The 27,193-nt window shown below is 48.4% G+C and overlaps 1 protein-coding gene across 3 annotated transcripts in view; it reads right to left on the bottom strand.

Moving 5' to 3' along the window:
• PIP5K1B (phosphatidylinositol-4-phosphate 5-kinase type 1 beta) overlaps positions 1–27,193 on the bottom strand; it is a 792,190-nt gene that overhangs the window by 538,248 nt on the left and 226,749 nt on the right. The window contains exon 2 of one of the 3 annotated variants that reach the window (XM_069625767.1): positions 131–236. The exons of 1 other annotated variant lie outside the window; for it this stretch is intronic. The gene's annotated coding sequence lies outside the window, so the exon portion shown is untranslated. The remainder of the gene's footprint in view (positions 1–130; positions 237–27,193) is intronic. One more of the 3 variants, XM_069625768.1, reaches the window with a different exon arrangement.

Here is a 27,193-nt window from a genome sequence, read left to right as displayed (position 1 = left end):
AAGACTTAAAACATGTAGGTGGACAATGGCTGACAAATAAAGACACATTTTTGTGCAATCTCTGTTGTTATTTGTCAAATCTCCCACGTGTGCCTCTCTTCACTCTCTCCTCCAAGGGCTGAACACTTACCCCTCAGTATCTAAAGTCTGTGGGCATCAGAAATGCTGCTCTTGGGCGCCCAGGGTCGTACCTCCACTGCTGCCTCTGATGTAGCACATATGGAAGTCTAAACCTGCTGGAAGAATTGAAAAAGTGACGCTTTAAAGGTTAAATGGAGCGATAGGAATTTCCACGAAATGTACTGATCCAAAAATAAGTATGCGCAAAACTGAGCACAAGTAACATGTGTAACCTATGATCAACAGAACACGCAAATCAGAAATGTATGGTTCAACACCTTCATTCACAAGTAGCAAGATGGGGATGGCGGAACGATGAAAGGGCCTAGGGTTTGAGGCGGGTACCCTTCCCTAGTGGAAGGGCCGCAGGGTGGCAGGGCGGGAGGCGCCGGGAAGACTGGGGAAATGGGCGGCTGCACTAAGCAGCCGCCGAGAACTGCTGAGGGTGTGGTGACACGACCTCAACCGGAACAATAGGGCAACCACAGGGGCCTCGGCAACGGCGGCAAACGATGCTGTTAAAAAGGGGCGGAGGAGTGAGGGAGCAGCAGCTCTTCCACTCCTCCACCGTGACCCTGCTGACACCACAAGGATCTCCTGGACCCTCAGACCTGCTCTGCCTGTCGCCGCCTGGAAACTCCTGCCACTCTCCAGGTCAAGTTTCCATCCCACCCTCCCTTTTAGTTAAGAGGTTGGCAGGTGGGGATAGACCATGTGGTCAGTGATTTGCCCCTCTCGGGGGGACCCTGAGGACGGTTAGGTGCAGTGACGAGGGCATGGTTTGCCTCTCACTGGGATGGCTTCAGCCCGATAGGGGTTCTGATGGGGAGGTGGATGAATATGGGGGCTGGAGCCTGGAGGCCGAAGGTGTCAAACAAGATGATGGTGCCTCCTGGGATCACCCCCCAACATAGGGCATGGCAGAGAGGTCTGTGACAGCGTAGGGGGGACCTCACCGCTGTACAACGCTCATGGGGGCAGAGATAGCGGTTCCACCTGGACCCGCCTGTCACAAGGCGGAACCACTGTAAATATGTGTATATGAGTTGAGATGTACCTGTTCTTAACGGGTTACGTATATACTTGGATGTGTTGATTCTGTTTAGTAAAATTAAAAATAGCCATATATTTCCAAAAAGAAGGTGTCTGTGGATTTTCCTCGGGTTTCACTGCCACTGCCTCCCTGCTGAGCCCACTAAAAAACTAGAGGATTAAGTATGGGTTTTCCTTAATGGCAGGCCGGCCTCTCTAATGGACCACTGGTCTTCTCAGGTTGCTTTAATCTAATGTGCCATGTCAGAGATGGTCCTATGTGAATTTTCCGCTTTTTGAAGGCTGCACATAAAAAAGACCGATTTATTTCGTCGGTTTTGTGCAGCCCTCCAAAAGCCGAAAAAGCACATGCCTGTGGGTTTTCTTCCAATTGGGGGTGTGTCACCCACGAGTCCTCCGTTCCATCTTGCTCTCCTGCACCGACCACCACATACACACACAAACACGCAACACGTTTCTTTTCCCCATCCCTCTCCCTTCACAAACATAACTTTTCACACAGACAGACAGACACACACACACACAGACATTGACACACCTGGCACTCCTGTGACTCCTCCTCTGGGTTCCGTTGTTCCTTCAGCCCCTGTGCGCACTCATATGCGTCGGAGGGGCTGACAGACCGATTCAGAAAAATCGCTCGGAGCGGTCTTTGTAAATCAGTCATCTTTTTTGTTTGATTTTTGTACATCGTTTTTTTCACTTAAAACCTTAGAGGTATAGTGCTTCAGCTTGCTTTTTAGCTCAAAACTCACAGTCTGATATGCATAGCACCCCAGCCCCCCTGATACATGGCGCCAGGCTCACTTGGTGCCAAGAGTCCCAGGAATATAGTGCACAGCTCGCCTACTTGTTGGCTTCAGTCCCTGGGATATAGTACCCAGCTCACTTACTTGTTGGCTTCAGTCCTGGGGAGATAGTACCCAGCTCACTTACTTGTTGGCTTCAGTCCTGGGGATATAGTACCCAGCTCACTTACTTGTTGGCTTCAGTCCTGGGGAGATAGTACCCAGCTCACTTACTTGTTGGCTTCAGTCCCTGGGATATAGTACCCAGCTCACTTACTTGTTGGCTTCAGTCCTGGGGAGATAGTACCCAGCTCACTTACTTGTTGGCTTCAGTCCTGGGAATATAGTACCCAGCTCATTTACTTGTTGACTTCAGTCCCTGGGATATAGTACTCAGCTCACTTACTTGTTGGCTTCAGTCCTGGGGAGATAGTACCCAGCTCACTTACTTGTTGGCTTCAGTCCTGGAGATATAGTACCCAGCTCACTTACTTGTTGGCTTCAGTCCTGGGGATATAGTATCCAGCTCATTTACTTGTTGGCTTCAGTCCCAGGGATATAGTACCTAGCTCACTTACTTGTTGGCTTCAGTCCTGGGGATATAGTACCCAGCTCACTTGGCTTAAAACTCACATAATCTTAAGGATACAGCACCCTGTTTGCTTCTTGCCTTTACAGTCCCATGGATATAGCCCCCATCTCACATTTTGACTTCAGTCCCAGGGATATATAGACAGCGGCTCACATTTTAGCTTAAAACACACATTCTTAATGCTACAGTACCCTGCTCACTTCTTGACTTCCTGGTGCCATGAATATAGCGCCCAGCTCACTTCTTAACATCACTTTCCCAACAGGTTTCCTGCTTTCTCGCTAGGATTCTGGCGAATACCTGCTGGCTCCATTTAGCTGACCCCTTCCTCCAGGTCAGTAACCTGGGACACCCTCACTGCAGCAAACTGTGGGGTTTCATAGTGTTTGCGATGAACTTGGTTAACTAACACAGTCCCTCATTAGTGCTTCTCTAGCCTCTTCCTCCCCTCATCTCATAAATGGTTATGATCTATTTCCATGTAAGCTTTCTCTGTGTATTAGCTCCACCATAGGTTCCACAGCTGTTGAGACCCAAGCTTCACCCTACTGATGATGCCCGATGAGGGCAAACATGTCTGCGGTTGCTTGTGGTCTCGTGCAGAAGAGAAGCGATCAAGCAATTTTGGCTGGACTGCCCCTTTTGGGTGGGACCAGGCCTGATTTGCATATGGTCTTTCCCCTTTCTGTAAAGTCTTGTAGAAGGTGAAGAACGATGGTCTGGAGGGTTTCAAAGAGCAACGCCAGACATTTAAGATTCATTCTAAACCTTCCAGCCATCCCCTCTTGTTTTGCTTATGCTTATTTTCCCTTCTATGATTGGCTCTAATAATTACTTCCCTGACGATGGCGGAGGGTTTAACCGTTTAGAAGTCGGTTGATGGCACATGATAAGCCGCACAATTCTGTGGCTCTGCGCGTGGCCCTCGTTTCAATTCTCGATCGCACCACACTGAAGCTTCAATCAAGGGAGGGTTTAATTTTGGCACTTGTGATCCAGCTGCAGGGTTTGCATGAGACTAATGGATGGAAAGCTGCTTCTATGCGAGCGCGCTCAGGGCTTGCAGGTGTGAATATGAGTGCAGGGATAACTGTGTTGACTCCGATGGCTGGGCATGGGCTTTCTCTTGACAGTTTCTGGACTTTTCATTGATTGATTGATATTTTATTTCTATCGCGCTCGTACACAAGTATTTCAGAGCGTGACAAGGCAAGGGAGGGGAACAGGGTAGAACAAAACAGCAATCTTACTAGGCCCAGTGACATTGAGAACGCGCAAGTGCATGGGAGAGAGGGGAGGGGAAAAGTGCATGGAAGGGAGGAGAAGTGGAAAGTGCGAAGCAGAGGAGAAACAGATAAATAACAATAAATAAATAATAAAGGCAACAAACAGTGGTAATGCAGCCAGCAATTTGCAAGTGTTAGATTTAAGGCAGCAGACAGGGTAGGTCTGATAAGTGCAGGAAGAAAAAGGGGGGGCTGTATGGGTACAGATACAGACCCCAGTTAAGGGGTGGCCCGGAGGCAGTGCGGGAGGGTGGCAGGATGAGCAGATACCTGGGCCCAAAAGACAGAGGGTGGCCAGGTGCACGGTGCCAAGAGAGAACAGATCAGCAGGGGGCAGGGGGAGCGAAGGCAGAAGAAAAGAGGAAGGTCTTGAGGTGCTTCCGGAACCGGAGATGGTTTTCCTCAAGTTTTAGAGTGGCAGGGAGGCTGTTCCAGAGGGAGGCCCCAGCCGAAGACAGAGATCTACCCCCAGCTCGTTTCTTAGAAAAACGACTGACCCTGAGTGAGTTGGAGGTAGAGGAGCGAAGAGCTCGAGAGGGGAGGTATTTGCGGAGGGATAGCTGAAGGTATTTTGGACCCAGGCCCCAGAAAGCCTTCTGGACAATGCAGAGGGTTTTGAATGTAATCCTTGCATCCACTGGGAGCCAGTGGAGAGATTTCAGAGCTGGAGAGATATGATCCCAGGGCTTGAGGCCAAGGACAAGTCTCGCAGTCCTGTTCTGGATTAGTTGCAGAGGGCGGAGAGTAGAGGCAGGTAGATTTAGATAGAGGCTGTTACAATAGTCCAAGCTAGAGAGAACCAGAGCTTGAGATACCATGAGCTTCTGGGGGAAGGAGAGGAAAGACAGAGTACCTCTGAGAAGGTGCAGTCGGCAATTTGACTTTTTAGAGACCTCAGAGATGTGGGCGGAGAAGGAAAGGGTGGAGTCAAAGATGACCCCGAGGTTCTTAGCCTCGCAGGTGGGGGTAGAAGGAGGGCCAAGGGAGGCCGGCCAGAGAGTGAGGGGAAAGGATGGTGAAGGTGTGCCGGTGAGGAGGATCTCCGTCTTGCGGGCATTCAGGCAAAGATCATTGGCAGCACACCAATCTTGAATGGCAGTTAGGCAATCAGAGATGAGAGAGGGAGAGGAGGTGGCAGAGGGCAGCCTGAAAATGAGTTGAGTGTCGTCAGCGTAGCACTGGAAATTTGAGCAGAAAATGGCAATGCAGTGGGCGAGAGTTGCCAGGTATTGGTTGAAAAGCCCAGGCGAGAGGTTAGACCCATGGGGAACACCACAGGTAGAGAGGAAGATAGATGAAAGGAAGGACCCAAGTTGGACATGGTGGTCCTTGTGGTGTTTGGTTCTTATGGACTCTCTCTGTGAGGCCAGGTTAGGGTCCCGGATGGGAACTCTGATCTTTTACTCTTTTCAGAATGATATGTTGGTTGGTTAGTACCCTTGCCTGTTATTAGGGTGCACAAGCGTTTGATGCATATTGAGGGGGATTTACTTTTCCTCAATTTTGATTTGAGTGCCTGGATTCTTCTGAAGTCTCCCCATGAGTGTGGGTGCGGGGTGTTAGGGGCAGTCAGCCTATCAGGCAGGAACCAGGATCTATTACTCGTCCCCAAGCTAGAAGGCGACTGGGTAATGTTCACCTCTGTTAATAACATGCATATTTATTGGGGACATGTGGAGGGGCTGTGGGAACACTGCCCCTTATGTCACCTCCAGGTCACTCATCATACAGATGGCGGCTATACCCGGTCCCCAGAGCCCACCACCCCAAAGAAGGGCCATGCAATATGACTTTGACACACCTGTATGATGAAATCTATATTTGATAGGGATCATTCATTTTACACTATAGATGAACTGGTGGCACAGTGCCTAGAGGCCAGCGTCCGCAGGAAGTGTGTTATAAAAAAGCAATGACATGACTGTAGCAGTCCCCCATTTTCTTCAGTAGCTTTTATCTCTCTCCCGCCTCCAGTGGCATTGTGGTCCACTGAACGGAAAAAGCTATGGCACAAAGGACAAACTTGTTTTTATATCTCACTTTTCACTTGTTTTTTGCTGCACTGATGTCCCCAAATATTCGCAAGACAATTTCTCAACAAATTCAATATACTTTTAGAAAGTCAAATTAACATGTTTTCAGTGTTCTGCAGCACCCTCCTTGACTGGCGATGTCACCACGGTGTACAGCACAATAGTTTCAAAGGTTGAAACGTAATAAACGATACATTCCATTTGTTAGAGCGAGGCTATGGACGTTGAATCTCTTAGGTTGGGCTTGTGTTGAGGTGGGGCTAGTGACTGAAAGAGGAAGTGTTACTGAGTTATTTTCAGATGTGTACACTATGGGCCTGATTCATGGAGGTGTTTTCTAACACAGGAAAATGTTCCATGAATCAGGCCCTATGTGTCCTTAAGTACAGGTCACAGCACAGAAAATCTCCACACCATTCTCGCATACTGTTTCTTTTATGGAATTTGGATACTTGTGGCAACAGAACGTGTGCTTCCTGCTCTCGTTCTTTATCTGGCTGCCAGTTTTGATCTGACAGCCGGTGTTGTTGGCTATCGAGGCTGAGCCTCTTTATACCAATTTCTCTGGTTGAAAGTGTAGTCACGTTTTTGGATTGCTTCTCAGTCTGTATTCTCTTGCCACAGTAGGTATGGTTTCACAGGGTCAGCGCTGCAATGGGCCACAGGTAGTGGTCAAGAGGATTTGCAGTGATCGTAGTAAGCATCTTGATCAGAGGATTTGCAGTGATTGTAGCAATTATCTTCATCAGATGATTTGCAGTGACCATAGCAAGCATCTTGATCAGAGGATTTGCAGTGCTCGTAGAAAGTATCTTGATCAGAGGATTTGCAGTGATCGTAGCAATTATCTTGATCAGATGATTTGCAGTGACAGTAGCAAGCATCTTGATCACAGGATTTGCAGTGCTCGTAGAAAGTATCTTGATCAGAGGATTTGCAGTGATCGTTACAAGTATCTTGATCAGAGGATTTGCAGTGATCGTAGCAATTATCTTGATCAGATGATTTGCAGTGACCATAGCAAGTATCTTGATCAGAGGATTTGCAGTGATCATAGCAAGTATCTTGATCAGAGGTTTTGCAGTGATCGTAGCAATTATCTTGATCAGATGATTTGCAGTGATCGTAGTAAGCATCTTATTTTATTTATTTTTATTTTATTTTAGTATTTGTAGAGCGCACTACAGCCCGGAGGCAACGAGGCGCTATAAGGAGATTTAAAGAAGGCTTGCTTGAGGGTTACAATAAGCGGCTCCATATGGTATACTTAGGTAGATTCAGTTACAGGGTTACAGACGATATACAGTCCTATTACATAGTTGCAGCAGGTATACAGTGAAGGTTACAGTTGGTTACTCATATACTTTCCTAGGTAGCACGAGGCATAACAGAGCGTGTGCTAGGTGATATAGTGGAGGTGTAGACCTAGACTGAGGGGCTCTTTTATACAAAGAGCTGGGTTTTTAAGGCCTTGCGGAAGGCTGTGTGAGACTCAATTGATCTAATCTGAGCTGGGAGGTTGTTCCATAAGGTCGCCGCCATAGAGGGGAAGCTAGTGCCTCCTGCCCGCACTCTGCGCGTGTGCGGGACAGTGATGCGATTAGCATAGGCTACTCTAGACGGTCTGTTGATTGTTTGTCTGGTAATCCTCTGTGTCAGATAAGGGGGGGCCTGACCGTGCAGACATTTATGTGTAAGGGCCAAGGTTTTGAAGACCACCCTTTCCTTGATGGGGAGCCAGTGTACCTGCCTCCTGATCCCTGAGATGTGTTCCTTGCGAGAGGTGCCAGTAGCAGCTCTTAAGGCATTATTTTGTGCAATCTGGAGTTTGGTGAGGTTTTTTTGGGAAGTTCCAATGAACAGCGCATTGCAGTAGTCAAGTCTGGAGCCGATGATGGCTCTGGCAATTGAGATGCAGTTTTGCTGAGATAGGAAGGGCCTGATGGCATTGATAAGTTTGGAGTGATATGCAGCGGAAGAGGCGATGGCATTGACATGTCTGTCCATGGTGAGGCTGGGTTCTAGATATACACCCAGTGTTTTGATGGTTTGGGAGATTCTGATGGGAATATTATCCACGGTGAAGGATTGATATTTGGCGTCAAGTTTGCCCAGTGTAGATGGGGAGCCAACAAGCAGTAGTTCGGTCTTATCACTGTTTATACAGAGCCAGTTCTCCGCCATCCATGATTGGATGGTGGCATAGATCCTATTGAGTGTGTCCAGGTCTGAGGTGTAGTCACCTGACAGGGGGATGAGGACCTGTGTGTCATCTGCATAGTTTGTATATGAGATGCCCAAGGAGTCCAGAATCTTGAAGAGAGGCCTTGTGAAGAGATTGTAGAGTGTGGGGGCTATGCAGGAGCCGTGTGGGACTCCGCATTTGATGGAGCGGGCGTAGCGTTGGCGGAGTCAGAGAAGACCTTCATTACCCTCTCTTGAAGGAACGAGGAGATCCAGTTGCATGCTTTGGCCGAGAAGTGGGCTGAGTTTGTGAGATGGTGGCATAGCGTTTTGTGTTCGACCAGATCGAAGGCCGCAGAGAGGTCAAGGAGCAGGAGGAGAGCTGGTTTGCCCGCATCTCTTAGGTCGTCTATTTGATTTTTTAGGTCAAGTAGTGCCGTCTCGGTACCATGTCGAGGGCGGAAGCCCGACTGGCGTAGGCCGAGGAGGTGGTTGTCTTCAATAAACTTTTGAGGCTGCTTTGTCCAAGATCTTTAACAGAAAAGGGACAGTTGTGATGGGACGGTAGTTCCCTGGGATGGAGGGGTCGAGAGAGGGTTTTTTTAGGAGAGGTTTGACCCAAGCTTCTTTTAGAGAAGTCGGTACATGGGATGATTGGAAAGAGGCGTTGATGAAAGCAGTGATGATAGGAGCCAGGGCTGGAGCGCAGTCTTTGATAATGTGGGAGGGGCAGGTATCTCCCTTGCAGTTAGAGGGCTTAATAGATTTAATGAGTGCAATGACCTCAGGTTCAGTCATGTTCGAGAATTCAAATTTAGGTATTTGAGTGGGAACGTCTGGCGATTGGGCTGGAGGAGCTTTAGTGCGATCAAGTAGAGCGGATAGTGCTTTTTTGGTGCGCTAGGATTTTGGAGTGTAGGGTGTCTAGCTTGTGTAGCATGGCTGCTTGAATTTGGTTGCACCAGGTTTAATCTTTGGTGATAGTAGAGGGTGGTACGGATGGGGATTCCAATTCCCTGAATATAGCGAAGATTTCCTTAGTATCAGAATTGGCGTTGCTAATCCTGGTGTTATAGGAGTCTGCCTTAGCCTGTGTAGTGGCTATTTTGTAGTCTCTGGAAGTAGACTTGAAGGCAGTTTTGTTTGTCTCAGAGGGTTGATCAGAGGATTTGCAGTGATCGTAGCAATTATCTTGAAGAGATGATTTGCAGTGACCATAGCAAGCATCTTGATCAGAGGATTTGCAGTGATCATAGCAAGTACCTTGATCAGAGGATTTGCAGTGATCGTAGCAATTATCTTGCTCAGATGATTTGCAGTGATCATAGTAAGCATCTTGATCGGAGGATTTGCAATGATCATAGCAATTATCTTGATTAGATGATTTGCAATGACTATAGCAAGTAACTTGATCAGAGGATTTGTAGTGATCGTAGCAATTATCTTGATCAGAGGATTTGCAGTGACTGTAGCAAGTTCATTGATCAGACGGTTTGCAGTGATTGTAGCAAGTTTATTGATCAGAGGGTTTGCGTCCTGATCCAATCCTTGGCAGAATTTCCTGTTAAGCTTTGCTAGATGTTCATCCCACACCTCAATGCCCAGCTCCCTGTGCCGGTCGGCTGCTCTTGTACAAGGTGGGTCTTGCACCTTTTGAAGAGTCCTCCCGGTGTGTTTCTGCACAGGTGCTCCATGCAAGAGAGGCAAAAGTCAGTGTGTGTTGTGTGCTTCCTACCTGCTGTGAGTGTTTTTTAACGTGGCAAGGTGGGCGTGGTGCCTGCTCAGTGCACATGGCGAGGGCAGCCAATGGTAGAAAATACCCTGCATCCCGTGATGCGGTCGGATTTAGAGTAGACTCAGTTAGGGTCAGAAATACCATTAATCTCGATGAAGGCCCGTCAGTCGATGTCAGTGATGAATAGTTGTAAGCAGAGAACAGGCCGCTGAGGGAACTCTAGGTCAATGGGAGGTCAAAGGAGAGTGCACATTATTTTGTATTTGACAGTTTTAACTGGTGTGGTGTCATCCATTCCCTTAACATGTAACATGTACCCCCAATTAGTCGCTCTGCTGCCCTCTGGTGCTGGCGAGCGATGCAGTCTTCAACAGCCCTTGCCAGTAATCCTTTGTACATGTTGCAAGACGTCATTATTTTTTATCTATTTTTGGTTATTTATTTTACAAAGTATGTATTCAAAAGGGACTGTGCATGGGGTTTGAACTGGTATGTTTCTTGAAACGACGACAGCACTAAATCCATCGTGATCATAAAGCGAATTAATGAATTCAAAGAGCCACCGCGCACACTCGGCCCCATTTTGAGGCAATTGTTGTCAGCTTATTTTGTTTAGGTTGTGGGGCTATTCCATTTTGGCAATTAGTGCAAATGTCATGGCTCTGGCGCGGGACAGGTGAAGTTGAAGGCTCCCATTGTTCTCTGTAAACTTGTCAGACAGAGGTTTCCAAATGCATCCGCGTGCGCCCACAATCCACCCCTGTGCCCCGACATTTCACAGGTCAGCGGTGGAGGTGCTGAGAACTAAGATGGAAGGCTGGGAAACAATGAAAGAATGTTTGCTGCTTTAATCAAAGTGATTTCCCTTCCCTCTAGCTGTGGGTGGCACTGTGTTGCTTCCGGTGGGGACCCAGTGCCCCTACTGTGGCTGAACTCTGCGACGGTGCCAAGTGTTGACCGAAACTGAGAGCTGCCTTGATGCCGGCTCCCTTGCCCAGGAACACTGGGCTTGTAATACTTATGAAGGGGCCCATGGGCATGCGGCGCGATGGCATAAGAACTTTAAATAAATAAACAAACTGCAGTACAATGTGCACTAGAACCTCCCTCTGTTCTCCCACAATGTGGCCATGACGTACGTTTAAGTGATGGGCTATAATTATTGGCAGCTAAGCACCTGCGATTTCTGTTGCTACTAGTGCCTTATGTTTCTCTTCCCTTCCCTTGAAGGTCCTCCCAACACCCCTCTTCAAAGCATCCGTGGACAAAAGTGCATTCCCTCACCTCTGCTCTCCTTCACTCTCCTGGCAAACACTGATAGCGCAGCGCCATGCAGGGAGAAGTACTCCCAGCTCATTCCGCTTCGCGCCCACCTTCTGTGTTGTCCCCCGTCGCGAGCATCCGGTGGCGCTGATGCCGCAGTGGCCTGATCGCTGTTCGTCCTCGGCTCCAAGGTTCAAAGGTGGCTTTTCAGGGTGGGCTGGGCTTCTGTGAAGTGATAGCAAGGGCGGACGCTCTCTTATTGTTCACGGCGCAGATCACAAGCTGAGGAGCAACAGACGGCAGCTGTACATGTATAACACACACACCCTGCCCAGGTGGGTTTGTACTAATGATTGGCTGAGACTTTGGTTAGTGTTGGCAATAAAAGGCCGCAGGTTTTATTGCACAATACTTAAGTAAATCATAAAACATGATTGTAATTGTATTCATAAAATGTTCTCATGTATAAACATAAAGTCTAATTTCTGTTGTACTTTTGGGCACATGGGCCGGTTGCTGTCCCCCTGGCCCGTGCCACCATCCTCTTCCCACGACTGTGTGACAACGTGCGTTGTCTTGTCTTCTTCCTGTTGTATGCTTCTTTCTTCCTTCTGGGTGGGATTGGGTGAAGTACAACCAGTCTGCGGCGTTCGCAGGATGGCTTTGCTTGTGCTGAACAGGCTGGAGAGCAGCTCCCCTTGGCCCTCCATATATTCGCAAAACATGGCCTGGGCCTGTCTGCTGGCGCTGACAGTTATTCACACCTCTGTGTTCTTTCCTTTGCATCTTTTGCTTCCCTTTCTTTTTTCAATTGTTCTCATCTCCTTTTCCTTCTGCCCTGCTGCTAATTGCCAAACACCCCCTGGCTATGTATTATAGTCCTTCCTTTCTTGCACTCTGGTGCAGTGGTGGAAATGGAAAAAAATGTGGTGAGGGATCCCTCAAGGTCCGGTGGGGGCGGAGTTTGGGGAGGGAGGGCGGTGCCTGAGGAGGCGGGGTTGGGGGCTGAGCTGGCAGTTGACCTCCGATCAAAGTAAATGTCTAAAATAATAATTTAAAACAGCGCAATTTCTTTATATATGAATTCCACTTTAAGCCACTTCCATGGCACTGGTGATGAGTTACTTCACTGTGCAGATAATAGTTATAACCAGTGTTGCTGAGAAAATAGTATTTAGAATACACAATTTGCATGCCATTTTATTTTTTTAAAAACTCCCCATTGGGTACTATTCAAACAGGGTGATTTCTGTTCACCAGAAGCAATGTTTTATTTTAATTGAACTGCATCCGCACAGCTCCTGCAGCTCCCCTCTGAGAGCAGTTGGGTAGTTGCACGTGTCATTGTTCCAATGTTAATAGGGCTATTTATTTATTCATGCAATGTTTGTGGATACATGTATATTTATTTATTTATGCAAGGTTTGTCAGATACAAGCACCCGACAAACCTTGCATAAAAAAAAAATAATCTGGGCCCATGGATCCAACAAACATTACATATATAAATAAATAAACCGGCTCGTGGCCGAGGACCATAACTTCCACTGGTGACCCCTCGCACGGGGTCACTAGAGGAAGTTAGTTTGCTTGTCCTGTAGCTGTGACCTGGATCAAAATCCTGCAGGGGGGCGGAGCAGCTCAGCAGCTCATTGCCGCCATGAGCGCTCTGCCGTCGCGGGCGTTTTTTTTATTTTCAATTTTTTTTTCCATGTATCCCAGCGCAGAGCATGGGTTTGGGGTTTGTGGTGGCTGACTCTAGCTGCATCCCGAAATCCGGCTACACATCTAGTGCCGGATCTCGGATCCGGCGAGAGCCAGCGCAATGACCAGCACTGCTCTGGTGTGAACATGCTCTTCCGGTCTGTTGCTACAGCTCTGTGTTCGCACTATGTGAGCAGAGGCGGGCGATGGAAAAGGGGGAAGGGAGTTGATTCCCTTCTCCTTGCTTTCTCTGATTATATTACATTTTGTATGTACCGTGTTTGCCCCTTTTGCCCTCGCTTACGGTCCCGTGTGCTCTAGCTGCATTGGGTTCCCCATTCCGCGGCACTTGCCGGTTCCGGTGCATGCAGGACATTCCGGCGAGATGTTCGCCTCTGTAATGCCTGCCAGGAAAGTGACCGGAGTGCACGATGCATGTGGACGAGCCTGCAATTCTAGCCCACAGTGTCTGTAGGTCCCATGCTTCATAGAGTGGGGTTATACACAATCCCTGCCCACACGCCCATATTTTGCATTTTTCTTACGGTTAGAGCTGAAAAGCACTGTGACTTTGTTTCTGCCTAGGTGCTGCAGTCAGTCATGTCATAGCCTTGTCACTAGGCGGCTCGTGGAGCTTCCCGTTCAGTTCGACTTCAGCACCCACTTTCCATCGTCGCTGAAAAGGACGGGATTGCAGGTTTGTCATTAATGCTGCAAGGAGCATTTTGTTCTTCTGTGTATTTAGGGAAACATGCTTAGCTTATCTTTGACCACTTGGGAAACATAAGCAAATTCCTTTAGAAAAGAGCGGGAGCCAACTTTGTTCTCCTTTACTAAGGCTCTGTGTGAGTTGCCTTGGGTAAAATAGTGCTTCAATGTGAAGCAGTGAAAGCCAGGCTGTGTCCTTTTGAACTCACCAGGCCCCTGTTATTCCCTCTCATGTCTTTGTTGCTCCATTTTACCAGATGCTGTCCCCGTTACCCGAAGCGTTGCTGGGGGGGGCGGGGGGCTGAGGGGACTATAGCCAAGGGTCTTTTGGTTGCAGCCCCGGATAGAAGCTCAGGGGTTACAACCAAAAAGGCTAGCTAGCCCCCAGTCCAGACAGTGCCAACATTAGCGTAGCCCCGGATCTTTTCCGGACCTAGCAACACTCCTGCCTGTTATTCCCATTCTGCCCCATTCCTACAGTTCCCGCTCTCATCCTGCTCATCACCCTCATCCCATCAATGTTCCACTTCTATCCCTCATCTTGCCCGTTTACACAACTCCTGCCCTTTTACACTCCCCCTGCACAAGCATTCCCCATTGCATCGCTTTATTCTGCATTGTATCTCTTGAACTGCTCGCCCTTTCTTTATACCCATGTCTTATCCCTTTACACCCCAATCTGATTATGTTAACCATTTTAGGACCTGTTTACTCCCCCCAATGTGCCCTGTAACCGAATCTGCTCTACTTATGCCCAGACTGCCTTTCGTTAGCGTATGTTGTATAACTTAGGTAGCACCCCACTTACAAAAATGCGACCAAGTGCTAACAGGCATAGGCCCTGAGAAGGTACTGTGACAAATCGAGGGAATTCGTCCCTTCTCCCCAAGGGAGAGCCCCCCCCCCCACTCTCCCTGTGAGGCTAGAGAGGTGAGCCCACCCTGTAATACCCTCCATAGGGGTAGAGGCAAGTGGGACCTCACCGGGAGAGAATCCCCCTTCGGGAACAAGAACTCCCATTCCTGTGAGGGACCACCCTGAACGTGTACACATGATGGCATACCTGGGATGCTCTCAAACATCTGAAATCCTTTCCCAGCAAAACTGGGACAAAGAAACTCCACAGGCATGTCATTATGCTATTGAAAAGGAATATGTTCCTTTAAACCACATAACCAATCTACTGATACTGGTAGGTACGTTAACATCTCTTCAACACAAACTGAGAGGAGAGAGAGAGAGAGAGAGAGAGAGAGAGAGACACGAAGGCCTAGGAGGTGCCAAACCATGCAACACCTGCAGGAAGCAGCAGTCTGAAAGCCTGTCAGTTTCGAACTTGCTTACCAGAGGCAAGCAGAACGCTGGAGCTGCAGTGTCATAGCAACACGAGAAGCCAGGCAGACAAAATGTCAAGAATAGGTGTTGACAAGACCACGCCCCAGGACACATGGTGGACCAGGGATCCAGCAAACTTTGCTGCATCACGCATGGGCTGTGCAGTAGGGTGCCTGGTAGCGATTTTGCGTACTTGGGAGCCGAGAAGGGGTGAGAGACCAGAGAGAGAGGAGACGCCGCAAGAAAGCAGATGCAAACAAGGTAAAGGCAGCGGCGACAGAAGCCAACCAAGTAAGATCCAGAAGAACCCAACTCTGGAAGACGTACTCCACTGGAGAAGAAGGCCACAGGGAGTACGGGAGTCGCGCGTGGCCCTGAAGGGAGCATAATTATATTGCACAACCTCCTCGTCTCAGTACTAACATTGAAAATAACTTAACCTTACACCCAGCAAGACAAAGTTGGATAAAAAAAACAGAAAACAGAACAAGTAAGTAGCAACCTGAATCAAGTGAGAGAACCAGCGATTGTAACTCCCCGGGAGAAGGGAAACGTTTGTAAAGTGGATCTAAATTGGGACACGAGTGAGCACACCACTGAAAACATGAACAAGAAAACTGAGAAGCCAATAAGAATAATACCCTGGAGGAGGGCAAAAAGAGTACAACAGATATCAGGTGGGAGAGATCTAAGTAACTTGAACAATAATAATCTAAGTGGGGTAGCCACCCCAAGCTACAAGAGAATCATTGACTGCATTGAGAAATACACACAAGAGGGGATATACATAAAGGAAGAAAGAAAGAAAGAAAGAAAGGAAGAGAGAAAGAAAGAAAGAAAGAAAGGAAGAGAGAAAGAAAGAAAGAAAGAAAGAAAGAAAGAAAGAAAGAAAGAAAGAAAGAAAGAAAGAAAGAAAGAAAGAAAGAAAGAAAGAAAGAAAGAAAGAAAGAAAAGAATTAAAGTGAGAAGAATATACAGATTACAGAGACAAAGTAAAGAGGTCACATGAGGGCCCTAGAGAGCCCAGTCAAGATGGCTGCAGGCCTATGAGCAGCCCCAGATCTCTGAAAAAAATCCTGCTGAAATCTGATCTGCCACAGCCACCATCTGACAAAGCATCTGAGCAGGTAGGGGGCACGCACAGAAACTTTGAGAGCCCTGTGTGCCCTAAGAGCAACAAGTGAGCAGCGGGCCCTATTTGCGCACGGTGGCCGCAGGACCATGGCCTACCGGGCAGACACAAGGTGGGGGGCTGTGCGGCGGAAGCTGGAGATAGAGGAGACTGACCTGTGCCTCCCGCGGAGCAAGTGCATGGGTGGAGGAGGAAGCGGTGGCCAGCGTGGGAGTACTGTCGGACACATGAGCCCGACCCAGCCCTAGATGCGGAGCGGTGATCTTGGCGGGCCACTCCAGTCACCAGTGACCCGACAGCCGGAACACTGGCGGCCCTCATGTGCATCGCCTGTGGGTGTGCAGCGATAACAAAGGAACCAGACTGCCAGCCCACAAATCGGAAGTGCCCCGCGGCGCGGACCCTGTGAAGGGCGAGCCGCGAGATCTTCGCTTGCGTAGAGACCTTGGGAGAACGGCACAACACCCATCCCGACAGTGATTTGGAGGATTCACAGGCCCAGAGGAGTGGGGAGTGGCCTGCAGCAGAGCATAGACTTCCACAGAGCTGCACTCGCAGGGACACAAACGGCCACCTAAAGGTACTGAATTGGGCGCACTCGGAGGGGAGAACTATTCAAACCAGACAGGGATCACACCCTGTCACAATCTATCTCCCGGCAGATATATTCACAAGTGTCCCCAATCACAGCAAGATCCAGAGCGGAAGGAGGGGTGGCAGCGCTCCTAACCGAGTTTCTCCCTTTCGCAGCGGACAGGGCGAGGGAGCGTGGCAAGGTCGTTGGGCTCGGACCTCAGTAAACAAGGAAAGACACAATGGGGTGACCCCTCTCGCCTTTTAAAACCCAGAGAAGCACAGAATAAAGACACCCTGTGGGCGGAGACATTGAGGGAGAGAGGGAACTGTACACACCAAGAACAGCTCATAAAAGGCACAGAAAAGACACTACTAGCATGGGGAGAAAGCCAAGTTCAATTTAGAGACACCATGTGGAAATCTCAGAAATCAGGTAAACAGTCAAAATTGCACTTTGAGAATCCTGTGTTGACTAAACATCCAACCCCTGGTGAAAATTCCCCAGGCGGCACCACCCAGCCCTCCGTGCTGGACCCAGGGGGAGAACTCAGTGACATCAAGAATATGCCTGGCAAGTACAGGCAAGCATACAGTTGCTAGATGAGAAACTGGACACTCTGACGTGCGAGGTGGACCAAATGCAGGTGCGCCTGGACAAACACGGCAAACGCCTGGATGAAGCTGAGGGCACAGTGTCTGCTTTCAAGGATGAATCCTGCACCACTATGGGAGTCTTGACCTTGATAAAGAGGGCCATTAAGGAAATGATGGACAATCACAATGACCTTGAATCTAGGTCTTGCAGGAACAACCTGAGAATCATTGGGCTGCCGGAAGCAGTGGACCAACGCCACATGGAAACCATGGTGGAAGACCTGTTGAGAGAAGCCCTTGGAAACAAAGACTTCTCTGATGTTTTCATTGTGGAAAGAACCCACAGCATCCCCAGTGGGAAAAGCCTGGTGCCGGGGGCCCCAGCCAGATCTATAATAGCTTGGCTATTGAATTATCGCGATAGGGACAAGGCCCTAGGAAAGCTAGAGAAAAGTGATCCCTGACAAACCAAAATGCACCGGTCTGCCTCTTCCCCTACTTCTCGGACAAAGTGCAGTCATCCAGGAAGACTTTTACAGATGTCAAGAAGAGACTTCGAGTAAAAGACATCAGATACGCTATGCTATTCCCTGCCAAACTCAGACTGGAGCATAATGGTTCACAACGGAAGAAGCAAAAACGTTTCTGGAGTCGCTGCCCAGGCCACTGCACTGCAGGGAGAACAATGAACAGGGGGGTGCCCCCAGATAGCGCAAAACAACACAGACAAATGTGGCAGTTAGAAAGAGCTATGTATGCTAAGTGGGGCAGCTGGGCCCTGGCGTACTCTCATGCGTGAGCATATGTTTGTTACGGGGGAGGTGGGTGGGAAGTAACTGGCCTGGTGGGGTTACTGGTGGGGGGATGGGGTTGGGAGGGAAGTTGAAGGAATGCAGTGGTTTCCCAGGCCGCTTCATCTACCCGGTCAACAGGGTGGTGTCCCGTTGCAGTTCACACAATGGGATAACGCTGGCTCTACCAAAAAACTGTCACCTCTAGATGGCGAACACACTTAAGTGCATGACCTGGAATGTCTGGGGTTTGAACTGTCCATCTAAATGCCTCAGGGTTATACTATACATGCAATGTTACCATGTAGACATGGCGTTCCTTCAGGAAACACACTTGACCCTCGGGAAAGACATAAAATTTGGGTGGGATGGGGTTGCCATCGTCATTTCTCGTCATATTCTGCTTATTCCAGAAGGGTGTGCATACTGCTCTGGACCACAGTGCGGTTCCTACTGATCTCCCAGGTTGGGGATCAGGACGGGCAAGCCATAAAGCCAAGCACGCTGAGATCAAGAAACAAATGCAACTATTCAATGAGCTGGCTCAGAGGGAGGCGTGGTTTTTCAGGGGAAGAGCGGCAGTTCGACAGTATGGGGATGGGCGGCACTCTGGTAGAGCACTGGCGAGAACTGCGAAATTAGAGAGACAGAAGGGCCGGGTCTTATCTATCAAGAACGCACAGGGGGAACTTAAATTCGGGGACGCGGACATTGTTCTGGAATACTGTGCTTTTTGCAGCCGGTTGTACTCCTCTCACGCTGAAGTAACGCAACGCGAGCTGAGTGACTAGTGACTACCTAGACCAGGAAGCACTGTTCTGGTGCACAGTGGAGGAAAGAGAATGGCTGGATCACTCCACATCCCTAGAGGAGGTCCCGTCAGCAATTAAGTCACTGCTGTCAGCGAAGGCAGTGGGCCCAGATGGCTACACAGCCGAATTTAATAAATGTTTCGCCACTAAATTGGCCCCACATCTGCTAGAAGGGTATCGGCAAAGTCTGAGGGATGGCCAGCTACCAGAGTCACTGAGATAAGCAGTAGTAGTGGTGCTCCTGAAACTGGATAAAGCAGCAGATGACTGCTCCTGCTATTGCCCTATATCACTTATAAACATGGACAAAAAGGTTATGTCCAAAATATTAGCATCCAGACTGGCCCCGCTGATGCATAGAGGCGTTAAGCCTGACCAGTCAGGAGTCATACTGGGTCGCCCCACCTCTTATGGATTGCGCAGGATGTTTGGACTGTTGACGGCTGCCCAACTAGACGAGTTGATAGTGGCTGCGATTCTAGATGCCACAAAAGCGTTCATCTCAGTAGAATGGCCTTTTCTGTTTATGACGCTCCGCAGGATGTGGATGGGATAGGAATGTATTGCTTTGGTCCCGCTGCTTTACTACTCGCACAGCGCCAAGGTCCGGGTGAACGGCCAACTCACATCTGCTATACACTTGGAGAGAGAGACACAACAAGGGTGCCTCTGTCACCACTACTGTTCTCATTGGCGATTGACCCGCTGGCGGAGGGGATTAGAGAGCGACACATCCATAGAGGGATACAGTTGTACAAGCATAGGGTAGTTAACTCTCTATATGCGGACGACATGGTGTTTTACGTTAAAGACCCGAGCCACAATTTGGGCCCCTTTATGGCAGACATGCTGACATTTGGGATTTCTCTGGGTTGAAAATCAATGCCACAAAATCGGTACTATTATCACTCACAGCAGGCACAAAATGCTTTGACAATAAATACGGATTTCAATGGTACGAGACCCACACTCGGTATCTGGGAATAGAGGTTGCGCGATCCGCGGAGGAACTATACAAATGGAACTATGGAAGGCTGCTGGAGCAAACTAGGTCCTCTTGAACAGGTGGATGGATTTACCACTCAATCTGTACGGGAGGATATCGCTAGTTAAAAGGGTGCTGCTCCCTCACTTTCTATATGTGTTTCTTAATGTGCCACTGTCACCCCCCAGGGAGTACTTCCGAGAGCTGCGCTCCGAGATCCTATGGTTTATATGGGCAGGGAAGCAGGCACGTGTATCCTGGGAGAAACTAGTGGCCCCATTAGGTAGGTGTCCTCTAGCACTACCTGACTTTGAAACATACTATGAAGCCGCACAGGCAGGGTTCCTACAATATTGGTTTGAACGTCTGGCTGACCAAAGACATGTAGAGGTGAAGAGGGCCCTGGCGGCCCCATTCTTCCTAAGGGCGACCATATTGACATCTCCCAACAGGTCACTGAGGGCGACAAACATGGTAGAATTGACTGCAAATCATGGGCTTGTCTCGAACATAAAAAAGGGCGAAGTCATCTACTCAGCGAGTCTCCGGTTATATACATACCAGGAGTGCCAGTGACCAGTGAGAAGGGGTATGTGGGACTCATGAAGAGTCTGAATATATCCTGCTTCAGGGACCTATTCCCGGGAGGACAATTCTTGATGACAGAGGAGCAAAAAAATAAGGGAGCACTTACGTCTCTGGATCTTTTTTTGTACTTTCGATTGAGAGAGTCCCTGAAACAAATCTTTCACACTTTCCAAGGTGTCCACTATATTAGACCACAAGCTCACAACGGACAAAAGTAACATGGTGGTATCCACTCTTTATAATAAGTGCATGGACATCAGGGTTAGACGAGATTACTTGTCCCGTAAAAAATGGGAACAATCATTAGGGTGCACAATAATAGACGAGGTATGGCTCTATTGCTGTGGGGAAACGAGGAGGGTGGCTCTTAATGTCAGATTCAAATCCCTGCATCAGTTTTATTATACCCCAGCAATACTACATACATTTCCCAGATACATCTGAAAATTGCTCTCGGTGTGCCACTTCACCCGTGGAATTTTTACACATGGCATGGGGGTGCCCTAGGATGCAGCACAGTTTTGGGCACAAGTAATCGGGACACTGACCGAAATAGTAGGGGAAGGGGTGGAAATAACACCAATGACCGTACTACTGGGGTACACCAAACGCATCCCAAAACAAACAAGTAAGCTGGTGGGGCTACCAAAAGCTGAGTGGCAATGGTGTGGGGCAGCACACAGTCCCCAAACATGGAGCAATGGAGGGCTGATATCCTGCACTGTAATGAAATGGAGACAGAGTATGGACGATTAACTCATGAATTATAAGACCTCCTTTGGAAAACTATTATTTTGGAAATGTCCTTTGATCGGAGGTGAACTGCCAGCTGTGCCCCCTCTAAACTCCGTCTCCTCAGACACCACCACCCCAAACTCCACCCCCACCCCGGCCCTTGTGGGATGCCCCACCAAATTGTTTCAATTTCCACCACTGACTGCGCAGGAAAAAATAGCATCTTAATCGTGTGTGCTGCATACTGAAATATTAAAACTTCTGAGCTTTCTCAGAAAAGTGTCCCACGGTGCAGAGGCCCACCGGGTAAGCTCCAGACTTCCTTTTAGGCTAGTCCGCCCCTGACGAACTCGACAACCACACCAAAAGTGAGAGCCCTCCATTTTGAGGCCAGACATTCAATGGTCCCCCAGTGAGCGTGGTCTTTTCCCGCATGAAGACACAAGGCAGATCTATGTTGCTGTTTCTTGTGCTGTTCTCCGAACCCTCGTGTACCAAACGCGCCGCATGGGTTCTAACAGTCCGCCCAGCAGTACTGCCACGCTGCGTCCACCACGGCCTGCTGTTCCATACTGTCATGATGGCATATGAGCTTTCAGGGAAGCAGGCAGCCCTGCAACACCCTCAACTGAGAAAAAAGGCTAAAGCAATCTCCAGACTGTGTTAGGTTTGAAAGGGTTAAAGACCTGCGTCCTGGTGCTGGGATTCTGGGACGGTCATGTGACGTAAAAGAAATCACAGCTGCAAATAACAGTGAGAAGGATTTTAAGAAAATCGACTCAATTTCTTGGGTTTGTTTGGAATGGGTCGTTTCGAGAGATGGGAGGCAGATGGGACCGTGACAAGAAAGACGGACTAGGGTTGATGCTAGGCACCTCCCATGGATAGGTTTAGCCTTGACTGACTGACCCAGTGATGAGGCTGGATGACGTCGCTGTGGACACTCGTCCCCACTCCCAGTCATAACGCAGAAAAACATGCCGCAGGAACTCTCCTTGACGCTGCCTTTTTGACTGATTACCTTGATACCTATAAATAAACCGGGTTAGGTGAGGATCAGGAGAGACAAGGAAGAGGCGGCGGGAAGACTGGAGAACGCAAAGCAGGAAAGGGGATGCGCGAGAGGGATACAAGGAATATGAGGATACTGCCATTTTAGGCAATTCATCAGAAGTAGCTGCCATTTTAACATATAACCGTGGGAGGTGGCGTGGCCCAGGTTGGTACTCTGCATACTTGCCACTGCTGCCCTTCCCCGCTACAGTGAGTCCTCCTTTCCTTCTCTTATACTTCCCCTCACCCTAATCCAGTCGTGCAGGAGTACAAAGAACATCCACAGGGAAATGCCAAAGAAATATGTTCATTAAAAAAAAAAAAAACTACCATCTCTAGGATAGCAGACGTGCAATGAGCTCATTTTGCGTTCAGGAGTCAGGAGAGTGCAATCAGTTATTCGTGTCAAGGAGAGGGTAATAGATTCCTACGGTACTGCGAGGGGCTGGATGCTCTGATAAGGCCCACCTCCCACCGGCAATGGTGCCTTTTGATCTACCCGCAATGCGTGTGCCCCTTCCTCCTCTGGCGCAGAGCAAACTCCCGTGTGCCCTAGGGCACCGCGCGCCTGTATTCACCACGCCAGACATGTGTGTTTAACCCACCCGTTCATCAGCGACTCGCAATGAGTAACAACTGGGACAGCGTAAAATGCAACTCGGACTTTTATGCTGACAGGCTTACCTACTCACCCCACAGAGAAAATGGGCTTATGCCCCCAGTGGCAAGAAAGGGCAGCTCACAGCGACAGACCCTCGTATGAGCCCTGCGAGCCTTACTACCAAGAAGGACGTTATGGACCATTAAACAACCCCCTGAAAACGGCTTTAAGGAAACAAGCTCGTTGTTGGTTTGTATAAATATAAACCTTTTCAATTTACTCAGTATAACACATGTTAAAAAAAATGTCTTCTATAAAGTTGCCTTTGGAACAACAAATGTCAATTACCTTTCCAGAACCAAGCCCAGAAGGCCAAAAACGGAGATACACGTAATCGGTTCTTTTGTTGTTTTTCAGTAGACCATATCACAGACCAGGGGCATAGCTAACACGGTAACTAAGGACCACTAGCCCGCAGCCCGCCCATATACGATATACGCGTGCGTGGAGTCTCCATTGAGTCCTCCCTGGATGGAAACCGGCCGGTAAGAGTGCTTCCGCCATCTCCCGTGGACCTGCGCAGCAGCAGAGGCTACACAAAGGCAAGTGAAACCATGGTAATAGGTGCCCTTGATTTCTCCCTGGAGCTGCTGGGAGCCGCATCCTCCGCACCTGCTGAAGAGCGCGCAACCTTGACCCGCAACAACAAACCACTTTACGAATTGAAGGTGAATCCGTCTCTATGCGCCTCCAGATGTGCTCCCCTTTAGGCCGCAGCTGCCTGGTGGTGGCAACCATCTGCAGCGAGGGGGGTGCAAACCTGTCCCTTTCTGAGCCAACCTCAATTCAACTTCCCCCTTTCCCTGACAGCTTGCTAATGTGGTGTAGTCTACCCACCAGGCTGGGCGGCGGCCTGGTGGCCATGCTCCCCACTTTGGGGCCAGCAGGTCTGGGTCTTAATCTGGTTTGTTCGCTTCCATATTTGCGAACCTGGGCATATCTCCCTTGTCGGTTGCTTTTGTTGCTGAAAAGGCAGTGCTTTTTAATGGCCTGCAACACTGGTAAAAAAAAGTTTGCGTGAAATTAGAACCTTTAAATTTGATTAATTGTCTCTCTTCCCTATAGTGAATAATCCGGGCACCCTTTTGAAAAACCTTTTTATTTGCTTGAGTTGCATGAACGCTCGTGTATTCATTTACTCACAGAAGAAGCCAGATGTCCACATCAGCATAACCATGCCCATAAGGCGCCTAGAAGGCCTTCCATTACAGGGCATTGATCCGAGCGGAGTCACACTTCAAAGCCCACCCTTAAATAAGAGCACCAGAATTCCCTGAAAGATTTCCTGTCCACAGAAAGTGGACTCTCGTGACCGCTGGTGGCCATTCGGGGCCCAGGGAGTAAGTAGAGGGGCACTTGTTTTCCTGCTTCATTGTAGATTGTCTCAACACCCTTACACTAATAATGACACCCAGGTGTTTCAGATGGACTCACAGCCTGGCCACCCCTGAGCCACGGACATAGTCACATCACTAGAACATTTAACATAAAAGGGTGCCGCGCAACCACTGCATACAGAAGGACAGGCACCTGTCCCATGACTCTATTTATCTATTTCTCTCCATCCACATTTGTCTATTCTTCGCCGCCCCGGCATGACTATTCTTACACACATACTCCAGGGCAATAAAAGCTGTTATGGTGCCACAGTCCAACTGGGCACATGTCAAGTCCATCACATGTTTATTAGGAGGCGGGGCGGGCATCAGCCAATCCGGTGGCCAGAAACATGGGTGGAATCCAGCAGTGATCACCTGTGTTCTATCCTGGTCATCTGTGCCTCTCCCCTGGGTATGCCTTTTTTTTTTTTGGCCAGTGCTCCAGGCACTCTTTTCTACCCCATCAACCACCCTCCCCTCAAAACCGTGCGCTCTGCCCCACCCCCAACCTCTGTCACCCTCACTGCTGCTGCCTCTTCCAGTTAGTCCTTCAAGATCCTGGCCTGGCCATGCAAATTGTAAAGGTGTTTTCTCCCTGTACTACTTGCTAAGTCGGCTATCTTTGTAGTTTTCTTTTAGGGAAATCGGATACGTCTGAAAAAAGTGCAGCCAATTTCCCTATTAGAACCCTGGATGTTTCGCCAGGAGGCTAATAGCGATACTGTTTTCTACAGAGAAGAAGAGACAGCGCCACTCTGTCCGACCAGCAGAGAAGAGGGAATCCATAATCGTCTCTTGAAGAATGCTCGAGAAGGACCAGTGAAGGGCCCCATCATTGGCGTGCCGGGTAGGCAATCTGCCAATAACAGACCCGAGGAGGTCTGTTTATGGGCAGAGAACTCGACCAACAGACCAAACGAGGAATGTTGTGGCATGGAACGGAACTGAAGGAAAAACCCTTTCATCGCCGAAACCGCCAAAAAACAACAAAGTGTGTCAGAAAAGGGACACGGGAGAAACCAAAGAATCCTCCTGACAAACCATGGAGGAGAGAAAGAGAATGCCGACCCGGTGACGTGGTCCCCCTTCCATACAGGTACAGGGGATAGCGGGAGATACGGAGAGCGAGGCATAAAGAGTGAAGATCACTCGACACTCTGGGACCCTGCATCCTCGACCTAGTGATTGGCAAAAGTATATATATAAAGGGCGAAGATCACTCAGGGACTCTGCATCCTCCACCCAGTGATTTGCAAAAGTATATAAAGAGCGATAATCACTCAGGGACTCTGCATCCTCATCCCAGTGATTGGCAAAAGTTTATAAAGAGTGAAGATCAATCATAGACCGTAAATACATGTCCCAGTGATTGGCAAAAGTATAAAAACTATGTAGGAATACATGATATATGCTCCTGTGAGTGGCAAGACTGTGAGAGGAATACGAGTCACACAGAGACTTTCTCTACACATCTCGAGAAGAAGAAAAGTATTTGGAGAAACAGGGGGAACAAATGCACAAGGTCCTGGGAAGACCCATTGAAAGAACTGAAGTAACTATTACAAGGAATAGCGAGAGACTATTGGAAGATATCACATTGAAGAGACTTGTGCTGAGAAGTATCCCCCCCAGGAGAAGGGAGTCATTCTCCTGGTCTTTTGCTAAGCATTAATAGTGGGAGGGTCAGCTTAGGCTAGTTTCTGACAGAGGGCAGACTATTACATTTGGACTTCACATCTGATGACACGCACCCTAGTATAGTTTTTGTTAGGTAGGGCATCCCATAGATTAGGGATAGTATGGCGTTTTATTTATTTATTTAAATAAAAGCAATTTGAACATGCTAAATGACAGTCCCTCTCCTCCTTCTGACCTACCACAGCTGTCATGTAGTGATATCATGAGTTCATGCAACCATTGCCAGAGAGGGAGAGAGAGAGAGAGAGACAGATGTACAGGCTTTTATACAGATTCTGCAGGCCTACAAATAATATGAGTGTGTGTGTGTGTATTGTACAAACATTGGACATGCCAAGTACATTCAATCAAAATTAACTGTTTCCCTAATACAAACTCAATGGCACTACACATTTTACCCTAACTCACACTACACCACTACCTCACAAGACTCACTTTAACTATAGCATGAATGTGAGCTCCCTAATATTTAAAACATTACAGGCATATATATAAGATATGCACCCCCAAAGGTTGTTTATATGCAATATGCATCCCCAAAGGGTGTTTATATGCAAGATATGCACCCCAAGGGGTGTTTATATAGAAGACATGCATCCCCAAAGGGTGTTTATATGCAAGAGATGGATCCCCAAAGGGTGTTTATATGCAAAATATGCATCCCCAAAGGGTGTTTATATGCAAGAGATGGATCCCCAAAGGGTGTTTATATGCAAAATATGCATCCCCAAAGGGTGTTTATATACAAGATACGCATCCCCAAAGGATGTTTATATGCAAGATACGTATCCCCAAAGGGTGTTTATATGCAAGATACGTATCCCCAAAGGGTGTTTATATACAAGATATGCATCCCCAAAGCGTGTTTATATGCAAGATACGCATCCCCAAAGGGTGTTTATATGCAAGATACGTATCCCCAATATGCATCCCCAAAGGGTGTTTATATACAAGATATGCATCCCCAAAGGGTGTTTATTTGCAAGATATGCAGGGTGTTGATATAAAAGATATGTATCCGCAAAGGGTGTTTTGGAGTCAATGGAAACCAAATGCAAAAATCCCTATTATTCGACATTCGTTTACCACATGGCAATGTCCACACAACCTCACCAAACTTGGCATCAGTGATCGAATCTGCCAGATTTAGTGAACTTAAAGGGTACATGTCAACGCTAAACGGGAAACATTGTCTTATTTCCCTACGTAAAGCGTCATGCTCCATTCCCTTAACTATTGTGACACTTCTGCAACACTAAAACATACACAACTCTGTCAATACAGTTCCCTAGGGATCCCTAATTAGTATCCAGCAGGAAAATGTCTGGCGAAAGGCCCCCAGGCCCGCAATCACTGCAGCGATGCATGGTCGGGAGCTTGTGTACAGGA

Source organism: Ambystoma mexicanum, chromosome 6p (genome assembly GCF_040938575.1).
Source record: "Ambystoma mexicanum isolate Mex_15411 chromosome 6p, UKY_AmexF1_1, whole genome shotgun sequence".
NCBI lineage: Eukaryota > Metazoa > Chordata > Amphibia > Caudata > Ambystomatidae > Ambystoma > Ambystoma mexicanum.
This window is presented reverse-complemented; position numbering and strand designations above follow the sequence as displayed.